Source organism: Vicugna pacos, chromosome 2, assembly GCF_048564905.1.
Source record: "Vicugna pacos chromosome 2, VicPac4, whole genome shotgun sequence".
NCBI classification, from domain to species: domain Eukaryota; kingdom Metazoa; phylum Chordata; class Mammalia; order Artiodactyla; family Camelidae; genus Vicugna; species Vicugna pacos.
In genome coordinates, this window is record NC_132988.1 from 13,236,841 (window position 1) to 13,254,830 (window position 17,990).

Sequence of the window (17,990 nt, forward strand, 5' to 3'; positions counted from 1 at the left end):
CCTCTGCAACTTTGCACTCTTCTGCTGTCTCTCAAGCTGTCTCGGGGCTAGCTGGGAGCACTGGTCCCGGGCTCTGGGCGCAAAGCAGCTCAAACTCCACCTCTCGTCTCCCTGTCCGGTCACTGTTCCTTGAGTCACCACGGTGGGCTGCTGAGAGAGCCGGCTCCCTTCGCAGCCCAACGAGGTCCCAGACCAGCCAAGGGCCATGGTGGGTCACAGTTTCCTGACAAGCACCAGGCATCTGGAGAATATGCTGCCAGAGAATCGGTTCTTGTCTGGTCTAGGAAAGAATTCAAAAGTGAGGCACAGTAAAGGGACAGTAGATGTATTCAGGGAGATACACACTCCATAGACAGAGTGCTGGCCATCTCAGAAGGCAAGAGAGAGAGTGACCGCAGGGTGTGGGATTGTCAGTTTTCATGGGCTTGGTAAATTCTTATGCTAATGAGTGGGAGGATTATTTCAACTCCTTTGGGGAAGGAGCTGGGATTTCCAGGAATTGGGTCCCTGCGCACTTTTTGACCCTTTACGGTCAACCTAGGAACTGTGATGGTGCTAGTGGCTATGCCATGAGTCTCAAGGTCTACTGGAGGTCGACTCTCCACCGTCTTGGTTCTAACCAGTTTGTCCTCAGTTGCTGTGTCATTCCTTCAGTGCCCTGCCCCCTCTCTCCTGTCCCAGAATGAGGCAAAACCAGGTGCCAGATGGGGGCAGACATGTCATTCTGAGTCTCCCCACTCACCTTCCCATCTGCTGTACCAACCTTTTGTCTTTCTCTTCCATTGTCCCTAATCCACCACCTTCCCACTACTCTTAACCTTGCAGACCAGACTGTCAGGACACAGGACAGATAATAAAAGGCCTCAGCCATCTTCAACACAGGGAATAGCCCCAACTGTTCTTTCTGACTTCAACTTGAATTTGCTGAGGCTTCTCCATCTAGACCTATGCCGTCCAGTAGGGTGGTCACCAGCCACATGTGTGACTATTTAAATTTGAACAAATTAAAATTAAATACAATTCAAAGTGTTTAACAGCCACTTGTGGCCAGTGGCCACTTTATTGGACAGCAGAGAAACAAAACAGCTCCATCACTGCAGAAAATTCTGATCTAGGCTTCCTATCCTGACTCTTCTAGCTCCAGCCTCCCATCCCTCCTTATTCCGATTCCTTCCTTACACACAAAAAACTCACAATTCCTTTTTATCTAGACCTCCTCCCTAGATGAGGCTCCACTCACCTCTATGTAAGGAAAGCTCCTTCAAAGATTTTTCTGCACTGAAGGACCAGCCCCCCACCTCCGATCTGAGTTGCACTTCTCCCCTGAAATGCTGGCGCACTGGAGTGACTTCTCTTTTCCTTTGGGGGAGGGAGAAAGCTAGTGTCCGTGGGGGACAGCCAGCCGATGGCTAGGGAAGAGTCTAAGGGTTAGACTTGGGTGAGCAGTCTGGAAGGTTCTGTGGTTAGACACTGATGATCAGAGCTGGGCTAATCAGAACCAGGCATGTGGGCAAAGCACGAAGGACCATATCCCAAAATGTGCAGACTGAGGTGGAAATGAACAGAGACGTCAGTGTGTCCACCTCTCTCTTTGGAAGAGAACTCTAAGCTGAAAGAGACAATCCGCACAGTTAACAAGGAAAAGCCGCAAATCTATGTGATGCTGGCGTGTGGGCACAGATTGACCAGGAATGGGTGATGAGCAACTTGAAGAAAGAAGAATAAAGGCCTCACCAAGGGAATAAGTGCATTTCAGAAAAAGTTTCCTCTAGGATGGAATTATTTTAAATAAGCCCCATTTGCCTTTTGACATCCAGCATGACGTTGAAAAGTGACTCTTAACAACGCAGCAAGAGTTAAAATACACGAATGTTCGTGTATGTAGTTTAACTCGGAAAAAAAAGTCCAGTAACTTTTCTTTATTAAACTCTAACATCAATACTCATCTTGAAAACGATACATTGTTCTACTCAAAATGAAAGCAGCGATGAGCACATAGTAAGCAATCAATAAGCCCTTGTGGATTGATTGAAAGTAAATCACAAATAAAAAAACAAATTAGGAGCCCAGACTCTGCTGACCATTCCCTCCCCAGGCTAATGAGCTGTTTACTTCGCTGGTGATGGTCTCTCGTTAGGGGCTGTTAGTGCAAAACGTGCTCGTTGAGGTTGGGTCTGGGCGCATCAGCGTGAGAGATCAGTCTGTCTCTCAGGTGGTGGTGACTGCAGAGCTAGGATGGCAGGCACAGAACCCCGGTTCTTTTCATTTTCACAGCGGGCTGTGACTTCATCCATCAGCTCCTTAAAGGAGGAAGGCTCCGACTGGCATTGCAGTAAGTGGAGGAGAGCTGGTCCCTTGGGGCAAGTCATGGGTTTGAGGGGCAAAGAAAGAGGCACTTGCTGGCTAGGAATTTCAAACCAGACAGTGTAGTCTGGAAGCGGGAGCTGTGATTACTTGGATGGAATGTAGCTGGTGTGCATAATAATGCTGTGGAGCCAATAATAGCAACAATTGTGATGGGCACTTGTTGTCTTTGTTCTGTGTCCACTTCTCCTGCTTCTGATGAAAGTGACCCTACAGACTGCTTTTGGGGGCGAGGGGGGCAATGACGTGTCCCTTTCCACCCCTGCTATTAGTTAAAGCACAAGACTCAGTAGCCATAACAAAGACTCCAAAATGAAGTGTCTCAGACTTTAAGACAGAAGGTTAGTTCTCTGTCACGTAACATTCCAGAGCTCTGCTCCACCATCATCCAGGGACCTGGGCCAGCAGGGCGGACACGTCAGCCACCGTCAGTGCATGGCCTCCAGGGTGGCCTCAGTCTTTGCCACGTCCATCCTGCAGGAAGGAAAGGGAGCCTGGAGGAAGGTGGCCTTGTGGGTGGCTACCTACTACTTGGACTCAGATTCCATTGGAGCAAACTTGGCTATATTTGGCTTCAAGGGAGTCTGGGAATTGCAGTTTCTAGCCAGGCCCCATATGTGCCAGCCATTACTCCAGGCAAAAGTTGAGCACATAATCCAAGCTGGGTAAAGGACTCTCTCCCTCAAACACGCTCCCTAGAAATTTTAATTTTGAGCAGAGTGCCAAGAAGCACGAAAATGGTTGGAGCCAATCCTCCCCAGTGGCAGAACCTGTCACCTAGGCATTCGGAACTGCGCTAATTCCTGCCTGGTTTTTTCACCTTTCCCCAATGCACAGCTGCCTCTCCCTTCTCTGCTCAAGCTAATGAGAGTTGGTGTTCATTATTTGCAAGAAAGACAGCAATTGATGCAACTACCTCTTGAGAACCACCTACTGCTTATCTCAATAACAAAGATTTCTTGTGTACCTACTGTGTGCTGGCCAATGTTCTAGGCAGTAGAATACACTGATGAGCAAAACAGATCACAACCCTACCTTCACTGAGCCGCCTCGTCTGATTTCCTGCAAGCAAATCTCTTGGCTCAGGGAGCTCTCTCCTCTGTTTCTTGGGTGGGAGGCTGAAACTGCAGGTCACACTCAGCAAGTTTCTCACCTGGGCGAGTGAGTACACATGATTATCAATACCCCTTGCGCTTTTCTGGGGCATTCTCGCTTTCATTTTGCCTTGTGTTTGTGTTTGCCAGATGTAAATTAATTGCAGTGAATCCCACAAGTGAGCTTTCCCAGGGCAGCAATTTGACTGTTGCACTGCGGCCTCGACATCCCTACCAGCTACAGGCTTAATGTTGGTGACAAGTTAGAATTTGCATATTAGCGGGCATCAGTGTGCTGCTTTCCGGTGAACCCAAAGGAGAATTCCATCTCCCCTCAGGCTGTTATTAGGGGCATCCAGTACTTAGGAGCACATTCAAAAACAGATGCCTTCATTAGGGTCTCCCCTTTACCTCATTGTCATGCAAATCGCCCGAATCAAGGAGTTGGAAAAACTGTTGGAGAGGTGACCCTAGAGCATCTTAAAGAAGTAACAAGTCAACGTTCAGGGCATTCCTTGATTAATTGGGACTGCTAGGAAAATACTGCCGCCTTCCGCCAATGGGAACTTGCTGACGTCAAATTATCCCTGAGTACCCTCCAGTCATGTGTGAAACTCCCTCTTGCTACTTCTGTCAATTCTTTTTCCTACCTTTTTTTTTTGTTTTGTTTTGTTCTTTTGGAGGCGTGGAGGTGGGACTTGAAAGAAGAAGTGGGACTTGGAAGGAGTTGCCAACTGCAAATGTTCAAGCTAATTAGCAGGGCGCTGGGGACCAGGCGGGCCGTGAGGGTGTCGGGGCAGTGTGGGAGTGGGGTGGACCAGTGCACTTAATCCTAGCAGCCTAATAGGTTTCAACCCTAAAGATACGTGGTAGAAAGATGGCATGAATAATTCAGTGAGCACGAGGTCCTGAACCCACATTTTCTCTCATAAAGAGGAAAGCCAGGAGCCTTGGGTACCAAGTCTGAAACCTATCAGAGCTAAATCTTCCTCTTTCAGAGTTTCTAAGTGCTGTGTAGGTGTGAAAAGCCTTATTACCATGTAATTTTGTTGGGAGCAGACTTCCAAGTACCTGCTTTACTTTATATTCACACACACAAAAAAGATCAAAATGCATTTTATTTCCTAACAATAGCCAATTTGGCTATAATTATTGTAAAATACTGAATTTTTGAGGCAGAGCGCCCAAGTGACTCCCTCCATGGCTCCCCTCCATACGTGAATATCTTCTTATTTATCGCCTTCCCCATAATGAACTTCGAGATAAACAACAGAAAAAGTAATTTGGGTTGTTGTGTTTTTTTTTTTTTTGACAATGCTGAACCTTTGAATAGAGAAAATCACACAGTTGAACACAGAGCGCAGTCCTGTGTGGTAAGTGGTATCCATGGCAACCAATAGATTTTATGCTAAGTCTGGCCTTTAAAAACATTTCACGTTTACCACTGAGAAAAAGATGGCCTTGATTTAAAAATGATACAACAAGTACCTCGAATGGGCATGCTTTCTGCTCTGGGCTGCAAACACAATTAAGAGGCATCTCCTCGGTACCAAATCACCTCAGTAAGATCTATGCCATCCTGGAGGAACATCAGAGCCTGCCTGAAAAACAGAGAAAGAGGTTGGACGTGCTGTATTCTGCTGCAGGGGCTGAGGCAGTTTGTTTTTCACTTGTGTTCCTTGTGTTTAATGCCAGGAGTTAAAAAAAAAAAAAAAGCTAGGGAGTAAAAATAGCACGTGGGCCTCTTATCTTAGTCTGTGATCATGGTGACTGTGAAAATATTATGGCCTGCTTATCTCGGGAGCAGCTCCAATCACACCCGCTTATTATAACTTGGAATAATGGATGGAGAAATATCTGCCATACCAGCCTCGGACGGAGCGCTCTAAATTAGTTTCTGTTCGCATTTAGAACTTGGGGACCCAAAATGGAATGCAGTCGTGGCAACGAGAGGATGTCGCCCTAATGATGCACTTGAAGAAAACCAGGAAGGAAGAGTCCCCGTCTTTAAAAAGAGGAGAAATATTTGATCAACGATGCACTAAAGGAAGGAGACAATTCATGTCTTGGAGAGGCGTTCGTTTACTAAGCTGCTTGTAGCTGCTGTGATAGCTTCCTGAAGATGGCATTTCTATTTCCTTTTGCAAAATGGGTTGTCCGTTATGCCTCAAAATGGGATGATCTTGGCCATATCGGGTCAGAGAAACCTTGACCTCCTTCCTCTGAAGGTGTTTTCAGCCGGAGTGTTTTTGCAATGGGCTGAATTGTGTCCCCTCTGCCAGATTCACGTGTGAAAGCCCTAACCCCCATACCACAGAACATGACTTTCTTTGGAGAAAGGGCCTTTCAAGAAACGATTAAGTGAAAATGAGGCTGCTAGTTGGGGCCCTAATCCAATCTGACGGATGTCCTTATGAGAAGAGGAAATTTGGACCCACAGAAAGACACCAGGGTTGTGGGTGCACAGAGGGAAGTCGATGTGAACACACAGGGGGAAGGCAGCCGTCTGCAAGCTGAGGGGAGAGGCCTCAGAAGAAACTAAACCTGCAGACACCTCCATCTTAGACCTCTAGCCTCTGGAACGGTGAGAAAACTCACTTCTGCTGTTAAGCCACCCAGTGTGTGGTATTTTGTTGCAGCAGCTCTGGAAAGCTTATACCACTGGGGTGGGAGAGGGGCATCCTCTTACAGAAAGGACAGCTTCTCCGAAGCGTGTTCACCAGCTCACTGGGGCAGGAAGGCAGGGTTGACGAAAGCATCAGCTTGTTTTGCCTTCTCTGCAGTGCTGGGTTTCAGCGGCTGGGTGGGCGGGGTATCGACTACATGAATACCTCTCCTACGTCCTCTGACTCAGCATCCATATTTGTCAGCGGCAAACAGGACAGTTTTGTAACACCTCGCCGTGGGCAATGAGGAATCAAGGGGACTTTCTGAGTCATCAACATTCTACACAGGCGAAAGCTCACACTTCCTTCATACTGCCAAATACCTGTGGACTGATGGAGACCCAGGAGGGTGGTGATGCCGGAAAGGCTGGGGGATGGAGGGGAGGACGGGGCTGCAGTTTGTTCCTTTTATTCACCAGCTTTGCTTGACGCCCGGGCCTCGGGCCCAGCACCACACATCAGCCACCTGCCCGAAGGCACGCGCCATTCATCTCTGTGGGATAATTTCCTTCTCTCCGACCGCAGAGAGCGCTGGGCTATCTTTGGCCAGGGAAAGAATGTTGACTGTTTGACACACTGAAACATAAGTCACTCTCTCTAGGCCTTGTTAACTTTTACTTATAAACTGTTTTAATGTAGAACTGTCAGGAGCCGGTGAAAATAATGGGTGGTGACAGGTTCAGGATTAAAATCTTCTCAGGTAGTTAGGATGGTGAGTTAGGTTATAAATTGCTTTTAAAGAGCTGAGGCATGGACTGCGAGCTTCATATACCTACTCCAAATGGACATCAATGAGGCAGCTGGGACAAGTACAGGCTAGTAATTCATCTTAATTATTTGTCAGCAAAGCCATCATAATAAGAGATGTCTTTCATTTTGATGAAAATGACCCCTGGTAATCTCCAAAGGGTCTCGTCTGAAAAGCACCATTGAAGGGAAGAAGTTGAGTCTTCTGGGGCTTGGGATTTTGTGCTTCAAGCAAAGAGCTAGAATCAGAAAAATATACCAACGGATGAAGAGCTACAGCTCGAGTGTCCAGTTAGAGATGCACCCATAATTCTCTCAGAGGACCGCATTTGCTTCAGCACCAAGGCATCAGTGGGCTCTTATTTTTTCTTGGAACTTTAATTAGAGTTCAGGACCTACTGGACAGGGATGGCTTTTACTCACTGGGAGGCGGGGCTTTGAGGAAGGACCAGGACCTGCCACTACACCCCAGAGCGGAGGCATGGATTGTGGAATATAGAAGTTCAATGAACAGACAAAGCAAAGAGCAGCCATCTCCAGCCCTAGAGAAACAAACTGCTTTCTCAGGGGTATATACCTGAAAAGGGTGTGTGGATGTCCAACAGGAGAAGGAGACTTGACTGGGAACCTAGGCAAGAACCGGGCTGAGCACGAGGTGGGGAGAGAGGAGCTGACCCACAGCCTTTAGAACTCAGGCCCACCCCTACTGATGCTGTCCCTCTGAGAAGAATTTCTCGGTACTTGGGGAACTCACAACGGTCACACAGAGGGACGCCAAGAAGTCCGACTCTCAGAATCTTTTATTCACTCATTCATTCTACACTTATTGTATGCCTACTGCATGCCCACACTCTTCCAGAGCCTGGGATATTTCTGTGAATAAAACCAACAAAACCTATCTCTTCGTGGAATATACCCTCTAGGGGGATCAGTTACTCCATGTCAAGACTCATCCATCAAATGGGACGAAGGCTGCTTCTGTGGTTTGTTCCTTGAGACGAGGGCTGCCTGGGAAGGGGAGCCTCAGGCAGTGGGAAAACACCTGCCAGGAAATGAGCTGGAAGGATGGGCTGCCTCAGAGTCACACATCCTCTTGGGCCGATGCTTCTGGGCGGAGAAGCCTTTCTGCATCTTGGAGAAGCTCTACAATTCAATAACAGTTCACTAAGATGTTTCTGACTCTTGAAACATGTAACTATAGCTACAGACAAACTGCATTACAGGGCTTCTGAGAACCATCTGCTAGACTTTAATTTGTTTCTGAGGACTGAGAGGATTATAAATCATGCAATAACCCATCTAGGAACATTCTTGCCTCCATATTTGCAGCTAAAAAAAAGGGCATGTAGTAACATCAACTTACTTTACCATTCTTTTCTTGGTGAAAAGAAAAGAGAGGTCCTTGTTCAGGACCTCTCACTAATGGATGGAAACAATAGAATCTCACTAACACAGTGCACAATTTTACTGTATGCAAATAAAGTTTGCAAATATACTGTATGCAAATATAGTTTGAATATTGTTTAATAAATTTGAAATACTGTTCCATAGGAATTTTTAACAGGTTTTTTTCTGTATTAAATGTGTAAGACTATATCATATCATCCCAAAGAGTCATTAGCAGACTCAGAATCATGACTGAAGAATCTACCGCATGAACATGTAAGACTCATGGATAAAATTATGCAGGAAAGATAAGACTTCCAGCCCACTCTTCTCAGGGAATGCACTTTAGGTTGTATTTCCAATAATCAGATCCTCCATTTAGCAAACATTTGTTGGGCACCTGTATTGTGCCAAGCCCAGTCCCCTCTAGGAGCTCCCAATTTAAGGGAAAAGAAACATGTAAACACAGAATCTCTAAAACAGGTTATGCTATAAAAAAGTATATTTTAAGGTACCATGGGTACACAAAAGTGGAAGCCCTTAACTCTGCCTGGCATGCTTCCCAGAGTAAAGAACATTTGTACATTCCTTGAGGAATTCCCAGCAACTGCAAAAAACTTATATAAAAGTCAGAGAGGGAAAGAAAGAGCCTGGAACGTTCTAGCAACCTCAAGCACAGCATCGAGGCTGGAGCCCAGGGTTATATGAGAGAGTGATGAAAGATGAGGCTGGAAATATTGACCAAGGCCAGATCATGGCAGGTCTGGTCAGCTATACTGGGGAATTTGGACTTAATCTTAAAGATAAGAAGCAGAGTTTGGAGAAAGTGTACTTTCCACTGATTCACCCACCCTTGCTCACTCCATCTTCTCTGAAATAATGGGATTTCAAGACAGTGCACTCCATGCCCCTGACAAGTTGGGAACTAATGTATCCATCTGAGGATTAAGCCTTGTCCTTTGCTTACCTAGAGATGATCATATTAAGTGAAGTAAGCCAGACAGAGAAAGACAAGTATCATATGATGTCGTTTGTATGTGGAAAGCAAGCAGGAAGGAAGGGAGGGAGGAAGGAAGGAAGGAAGGATAGAAAGAAAGAAAGAAAGGAAGGAAGAAAGGAAGAAAAGATACAAATTTTACTCATAAGCCAGATATAGACTCACAGACCTAGAAAACAAACTGTGGTTATCAGGGGAGGAAGGGGGGGTAAGGCATAGATTAGGAGTTTGGGATTAATAGATACACACTACTGTATATAAAATAGATAAACAACAAGGATTTACTGTATAGCACAGGGAACTATGTTCAGGAGTGGGCTGACAGCCAACTAGTCCATGCTGTTTTTTCATATTTCTCTCTGCTCCTTGGCACTTTAAGAAAAGTCATATTAAAGAGTAATGTCCAGGAAATATTTTTCTTTAGATCTTGCCCAAATGACTTTCAGATGTGATGAGATGGCATGCTGTCTTATTTAACAAGTCTGGAAATGAGGAGTGAATGAGTCTATACTATTGGAGAATTTTGAAACACTTTCTTTAAATGGCACCCATTTGTTTTATATGGGATGGGATGAAATTTAGCAAATCAAACATGCCTTTCGATGTGGCGAAAATTGGAGTCTGTTGACTGAACATTTCTACTTGGACTCTCATAGTTTTACTTCAAACATCCATCAATTGCTCTGGGTGCTTGAAGTTTTTTTCTAACTGCCACTTGCTGACTTCTACTGCGGAGGAATGTGAAAAGAGAAGGTGTTGGGTGGGTTGAAAAGAGCCCTGTCAATTTTCTCTATTCCATGCTGGGCTCTGACAATGTCTTGATTTGTAGGGTGGGACAAAGCACTTAACCTTTGTGTCTCCAAACGCAAATGATGAATTCCATTCCATTTACATTGTTTATTAACAGATGGGAGTTGCGTGTGATTAACTGCTCTGTTCCCTCATTTCTTTGACCTTAAGATGCCAGCCTCTCAAGGGGTTGCTCTACAGAGACGTACAGCAATCAGAGCCTCAGAGGAAGTGAGCAAATACTCAATGGATGATAATGGTGAGGAGAAAACTCACCTGACTTCTCAGCAAATGCCAGACTCCCTGCAGGACGACAGGTGTGGAAGGTGAGCCCTACCTCCTTTGGAGAGCAGGAAGAAGTGATGGAAAATGGAAAGAAAGGTGGAGGTTCACTAAAGCTGAATCTACTCTACTTTTCCATAGGAAAGCCACTGATAATAACTCAACTGGTTCAAAATCAAATGGCAGGTCAGATCTTTGATGAATTTCAAGAGATTAAATCAGTTATGTGCTGTTGACACTTGGCCACTAAGCCCAATGGGAGTTCTTTGACCTGGCATCACCGTCAATAACTTGGCAGATGAGGAGAGAAGCAATGAAGTCATGAAGAGTCTAGCTATCTATTTTCCATTCACTTTATGAAGCTCTTTTCAGGTTGCTCCCAAAGTCTTCCACACAGCAACAAAGGATACTTCTTTATCCCCAATGCCTGATAAGATGAACTACAATTCTTCTCTGTATTTGTGTGTGTTTCTGAATCCACATGAAATTATGGGGAAATATTTAGGGCTGGTTCCCTAAAGATTTAGGCTTTCCTTGAAACCAGCATTTACTAAAACGTGTCCCCCGCAAAAATACCAGTTTCCAAGATGCTCTTCAAATTAGAATTCCTCGATCAAATAAGTTTGGGAAACACTTTCACAATTTATTTCCTAAGTGTTAGGGATACAGTGATGAACAAGTCATTCAATGCCTGGTCATAGCATAAGGTAAAGTTGGAGAAAAGGCAGAGGCGGATCGTGTAAGGTCTTGTAAACCACGGTAAGGACTTCGGCTTTTATGATTAGAACAGGCAGTTATTGGAAGATTTTAAGCAGCGTTGAGCCAGTGCATAGTGGAATATTAAGAGGAAGACATCTATAAAGCTTCGTTTAATCCAGTTATTCCAACCTATTTGACTTATAATATCTATTAACACATTAGGAAACATAATTTTGAACTTAAGAGGAGGATTCCTTTATTCCATTTTGATGTCCTTGCCCATTATGCCCCTTTAATACAAAGATGCTGCTCCTGGACCAGGGTTTTCACTGCAAAATTATTCCAATTTGGAAACTTAGCTACTTCCATGCTTTTCCCCAACCCTGTGTTCACAATGCTGAGTTATTATTATTTGGATACATCAATTTCTCCCCTGTATTAGATAGGGTAGGATAACTGCTGAAATTAACAGACCTAGAAAATACATACTGGCTCAAACACCGTAGGGATGTATTTCTTGTTGATGTTATAACTGCACAGGGCAGGTGAATAAGTCAGCCGGTATCCTTCCTCCATACAATCATTCGGGGATCCAGGCTGATGGAAGTTTGCCATTTTCAGTACATGGTTTCCAAGGCTCCCCTGGGGCTCATCTTCTTTCTGCCCAGAGAGTAGAGGAAGAAAGCATGGGGGGGGTGATGGGCAGCCAACATGTCTGCTCATGTTTAGAACTAGAAATAGTCACATGACTCCACCTGGGTGCAGAGAAGTTAGGATATGTGGTTCTTGGATGAACAGCTACCTTCTAATGACATTCTACATTATGGAAGTGTTGCATGAAGTCTGTTATACAGCTATCCATTTCTGCTACACACCTACTATACTGACAGCTCTTTGAAGGAAGGACTGTAAGTTTTCATGATTTCATTTTTGCTAGTTTCATAAATATATCACGATGCTGGCATAAAACAGATGTCCAATAAATGTTGGTTGAAATAAGCAATAGTACATCAAGAACTTACATAACTCAACCAGAAGGATGGAAAGAGTTGAAGAGATCATCAGAAAGCAGAATAAGGCAGCTGTGATGGTATTTCTGTTCCAAAGAAATAAATATTTGCAAAGGAAGTGGTCAAATCTGAAGTTTAATTTCTCCCTTGATTTATCTAAAGGGGGCTTTAAGCAAAGCAGAGGTGAATTTAGAGACAAGGATGAGATTTTCAGAGGCTTATCTGTAAATGAAGAAAGTGCCTTCTACATTTCTTCATTGTGTTTTTGGCCTGGACCCTCACAAAGCAGCCCGAACCCCATCAGACATCTTCGGGGTCATAAATCACACAGCGGCATGGTGAGCACTAAATCAATATAGTTTCTAATTTTTGTAAAAGCGGGAAGGTGCTTATGTAACCCTGTTGGGGAAAGAGAAGGCCACTGGCAGCTTGCCTTGTTTATCCTGAATTGGATTCACGCTTGGAGGCCTCTCCACTCTGTGGAAGCCCTTTTGCTCAGATGGCACTGGGGAAGATGCTGAAATCTACAGTCCTTGGACACTTGATTTCCCCGTGTTATCTTGTTCTCACCAGAGTTCATTCTGCAGTTGGAACTGACTGAAGAGAGGTGTTTACAGTAGTGCTGCGCATTGGAGCGTGGCTAACATTTCCTCTGTAGGAGTAAGAAGAGGTGGGAACTGGAACAGAATGAGCATTTATCATCTGGGACAACTTCCCTCCCAAATGTGATCGTCATATCTCTTCAGAGAAATAAAGCATTTGGAGTGCTTATTTTGTATGATCCTGAAGTTTTCCATTCCTAAACCCTTCACACCCCCATGATATGATCTTAAAGCAAAGAACATCTGAACAGAAACACAGCCTGTCCTGTGGTCCCCTAAGCTTCTCTGCCTCCTCTATTTATTATCCACATCCCCAAAGAGCTGAATGTTCTGGGCTATCTTTATTGGGAAAGTGGAATGGAAATGTATTTTTCTTTTCAGCAGAACCAAGGTGGAGAGAGGCACCAACAGTTTAATATTCCATATGCATGGTCTGTTGAACCAGTCCAGCAGCTTTCAACAGGGCTGGATATCAAAACTGCCCTTCACAGACCAGGGAGAGTTAAGTGGGAGAGAGAGAAAATGATATGACATAAATGATCGAAGCAATAAAACTCACTGCTCAATTAGTCACTGGGAGAGGCAGGAGGTGGAGGCGACTGGTGGTTGAGGAAGAGCGTCTATCTGCTTTGCAGAGATGCTATTCATTCCACACTGGCACCCCAACCTGCTTGGCTCAGCTGCAGAACTCAGGCTGGTTGTTAATTTTCCAGGAGGTCTACCTATCTCACCCCTGAATTCTGTTACTTTAAAGTATTAGCCAGTTAAACCAAGGATATCCATTATCCTGTGCAATTAACTCATGCCTCTCTGTTTTGATGGCAGTGGGAGAAAACAGCATTGCACCTAGCCCAGCCCCTGCAGGTACTGTGGGTTTCTTTCCTTCTCCCAAGCTACCTTTATAAGATGGACTGAAAGTGAAAATCCTTCAAGACTCATCTAGCAACGTCTAGAAACCTTCATGAATATGTTTTTATAGGCCTGACAGGCTATCAGCAAGTCCTGATATGAGATATTTCTGACAACTGCTCCTGGCCTGACCCTGGAAGGTGTTCTAGGAAATCCAGAACTAGGGCAAAATTAGCTGTGCCCCAGAAAATCTGGACTGTCATCAAGAAAGAGTGATTTCTATTTGGAGGCACTGGTATGTGCTAATACCCATTTTTGAATTTTTCCATTCTGGTCTAAATTAGCCCTAGTACTGCCAAAGCCTAGCCACTTAATGAGAACAATTATTTCTGGATTTCAATTAAATTGAATTAAAGAAGTATTTTATTTGTTTTTATTTAAAATTTTTATTATGAAAGTAATATAGCCACATTATAGAGAATATGAAAAATATACTGGGGAAAAAAAAAAGACTCCTTCCCATAATCCACTGCCCTAACAAGACCACTGACTGAGTCTCGGTGCTCCTGAATCATATTTGAGGAGCAGCTACAGCAGCAGAGGCAGGGTGGTGGCAACAAGCAACTACAGGAGCAGAAGCGTAAGGCAAGAGTTTTGCAGGCTAAGTGGGAAGACTCTTTGCGTGCATATAGCTACTGTAATAGAATGGGCGTGTGCACACCGTGGTATAGGGCCTTGGAGAGAAGAAATGAATAAGGGTTGGCAGTCAGGAAGAGCTCCACAAGGGTTACAGGGAATGAGTGGTACTTTAAAGGATGGACAAATATGGTGGCTCATTGGTAGTGGGACCAGGAGGCAATGGTGAACCCTGTTCAGAACCAGGAAATGAATCTAGCATGTTTGTAAGGAATAAAGAATTTTGACTGAAGGATTTAAAGAAGAGGAGGGTAGTCAGATATTTAGATCTGAGAGAAAGAATGAGCCCTTGTGAGAAGGGACTGTGTTATCTTGTTCACCACCAGCCCAGTGTGTGTCACACAGCAGGCACTTCATAAATTGTTGCTGTTCTGTTACTCACTAACATATGTCTAGTGACCCATGCAGTGTTTAGAATAAAGGAGATGCTTAAACAATATATTTTTTTGACTAAATAAATCAAATGAAAGGGTGGGGTTCGATTATAGAAGGTCTGGCAATTCTGCTTCAAGACTTGCAAGAATCTTCAAATTCGAGGGGGTGAAAGACTTATTATTGTGCGTTTTGAGTTAGGGTTGGGGGAGGAAGAGAATGACCCTAGCAGTCAGGAAAGATGAATGTGGCTGCAGAGCCCGTAAAGGATTGGATGGGTGAGCTCAGAGAGAGGGGAGCTGTTGGGAAATTATAATCATAAGCGAGGAGAGACGTGATGAGAGGCTGGAGGAAACGGACAGGATGGAAATAAATGAAGGAGGAAGAAACCTGAAGAATGAGTGGGTATTGGGGGAATGGCCTTGAAAAAGGCACAGTCAAAATTCCCTTAAAAGCCTTGAACTTGGAAATTGGAGCTATCAGTGAGGGACAATGGGCCGTCAAATGTGGTTCTGCTGGCGGGAAAGGATGTATTCCATCTTGAACTTGGTGAGTTCAGAGGGACTTTAGAATATTGATCCCACAATGCAGGGCCAGGGGACTCCAATTAGGCTGGTACTAGGGCACTCTGTAGACCGATGGTCTTCAAATATTTTTCATCATGTAGCCTTGTCAGCCAAAATTTTTTTTTGCCATTATTTATTATCTATTATGAAATTATGTACATATAATACTATACTACAGAGTACATACTTTACAAACTATAGATAAAAATTAAACTGAAAAATGGAAGATAAAGATGAAAAAGACAGTATTTTAAAAGATTTTGCTAACATGATGACTTCATTTGATAGTTAATGCAAATCCAAAAAGTAGTCAACTCTAAGGGTGATGTTTATTGTGAATGAGGATAAATATAAATTCATATTTCAAATATCCTTTTTAATAATCTTGAAATATTTTGTTTAGCTTCTTGTCAGATGTTTTTATATTATAATTTTTTTTTTGTCTTGAATGTGCCTGATAGAAAGCTTGTATCTGAAGGAGTGTCAGCTCTGCTGTCTTCTTATTGTTTCCTTGTGCTTGTAGTCTTAGTAGGGTAAACACATGTCCTGATTTGCTTAGGATATTTCCAGTTCACACCGATTTCCTGGTATGGCGATTGAGAGGGCCTCTTTTCCTCTCAAAGAGTCCCCATTTGAATGACAAATTAGAAAATCACCCTCATTATGAGAATTATCTTCAATTCAGTTTTATTGTAGGAAACTTTTTAAGCCATTTATTCATCTTGGGTGAGTTAGTTCGACTAAAAATAAAGGATATGAACCCACTTAGCAGGCACACATAAACATGCAGTAATATGCTACAATTGCGTTCAGTGAGTAGGGGGCCCACTGTCTCCTTCCCTCGTGGGGCATCCATTCAGACCTCAGAGCCACCCTATACCACACGTGAGCCATGCCTATCTGACTTTTAGACTTAATAAAGACTCAGTGTCCACGGAAAGACAAATGACTAACAGAGCTTGATTTCTGCCTTTGTATTTGCATAAAAAAGAATTAGGTGTTTGTTAGAACATCACCTTTAGTTAATTGTCTTGTGCACCCAGTGGAAATATCCACTCTGCTTCGGTCTCTTGAAGGGTCAGCCTTATTTCTGTCTCTATCCCCAAAGCCTGGTGCTGTATCTAACACAAAGGAGGTGTTTGAGTTGTTCAAGGAATAATGAATGAATTATATACGTGAATGAGAGACCTTCAGATGAAATGCAGGACTGCAAGTGGTAAGGAGACACGAAGATCTATTGAGTACTTTTCTTGGACCCAACACTTTCACTAATGTTTTCGTGTAATCCTTCCTATAATTGGGGTAGATGTGCTATATTATCCCACCCTTGCAGATGAAAGTGAAGCTCAGGGAATTACATAATTTGTCCAAGGGAAGTGGCAGAGCCAGGTCTGCCTGACTTCTAACCCATGCTCTTGCCAGGGGTTGGGAGCACAGAGGTAATATTCAAAGACGTGAAAATCAATGAGTTATTCAATGCAAAGAATGTAAAACCAGAGAAGAAGAGGCCCATGGTTGGAGTTCAGGGAATCACCCACAAGTAAGGACCAGCAAGAGAAGGAGAGGATGGAGAGGGGTGAGGGGGACCAGGAAAAGTGCTGAGTGATGACATCCACCCGGGAGAAGAGAGTGTCCTTAGGAAAGGAGGATGACCTGTTCAAGACCTGCCATGGACCCAAGAAATTAGGGCTGTAGGAAGAGGGACTGGTGACCTCTCATACTATAATTAAACAATGGGGATAAAGACCACAATGCAGGGAGTTAAAGAGAGAGTGGCTGATGAGGAAATACATTGAGGAGAAGCACATACTCATCTGGGAAGCTTATCACTGAAAGGGAGTTGAAGACCCAGAGGACCAGACAAAGTTTTCTCAAATTGCAGGAATTTGGGGCATTTGTGAAAACGTAGCAGAGATGATGGTTCACCTAATAGTCCATCCACTCCGCCACATTTCCCAGCCTTCTTTGCAAATAAACTAGGACTATGTGATTAGATCTGGCCGTGGACCAAGAATAGGGAGACATGTACTTTTGGTAGAGGCTAATGAGAGCCGATGAGCTTTCTCCATCACCCTTTCCCCCCTACTTGGCGTGTCCAGGGGCTACGCATTCCAGATAACATTGCTTCGTAACCGAGGGGGAGCCACACAACCCTTATCAGACTGTGAAAGTGAGACATTGGTCTCTGCTGTGTTAAGCCAATGAAATTAGGGTGCTATTTGAGACAACAGCTAATGTCAATCATTCCAAGGAGAAGAGACGAGAGAGGGAAAGGATAAGTCTGAGAAGAGCACTTTTACGGTTTGGGAAAGAATGGGGTTTCGGAAAAACAGCTCTTCCCTTTGAAGTGCAGGAAAGGATGAGAGGACTGGGGTCAGGCTGAGGGCTTGCTTAGGATGATCTGATCTTTGGCAAGGAGAGGGTGAGAGGTCAACTGCCGAGCTCACTGCGTGGGGATGGGCTTGGGGATAGAAGGGAGACTGCAGGGTCTGAAACAATTGCCACCCTCCTGCATCAACTAGAGAATCCATGAGAGATCAGCAAAGGGATTGCTTACCTAGAGCTCAGCTCGAGTTGGATAACTCATCAGGAAACCTAGGCAGAGCTAGAAAATGTCCAGAGAAGAAGGACTAAAATGATCAAGGAAATGTGATTTTCTTGTAGGAAGACAAGCTAAGATGATTGAAACTCTTCCGCCTGGAAGCACAAAGGCTGAGCAAGATATGATCAAAGGGTTTGTCTTCTGAAGGGGACAGGAGGAGAGGCAGAGACGGTCTGGCCCATGGAAACTTGCAAAACTGTGGGAAGGAGCACGTCCAGAAACCTGGAAGAGGTGGTTTGAACATAAAGGACCAAAGCGCCACTTTCTAC

The 17,990-nt window shown here is 44.2% G+C and overlaps 1 long non-coding RNA gene across 1 annotated transcript; it reads right to left on the minus strand.

Moving 5' to 3' along the window:
• Positions 1 to 2,677: 2,677 nt before the first annotated feature.
• Positions 2,678 to 3,513, minus strand: LOC140699924 (uncharacterized). The gene is made up of 2 exons (XR_012078159.1): positions 3,400 to 3,513; positions 2,678 to 2,838 (listed from the first exon to the last, which is right to left on the minus strand). It is a non-coding gene; the product is annotated as an uncharacterized lncRNA (long non-coding RNA).
• Positions 3,514 to 17,990: the final 14,477 nt, after the last annotated feature.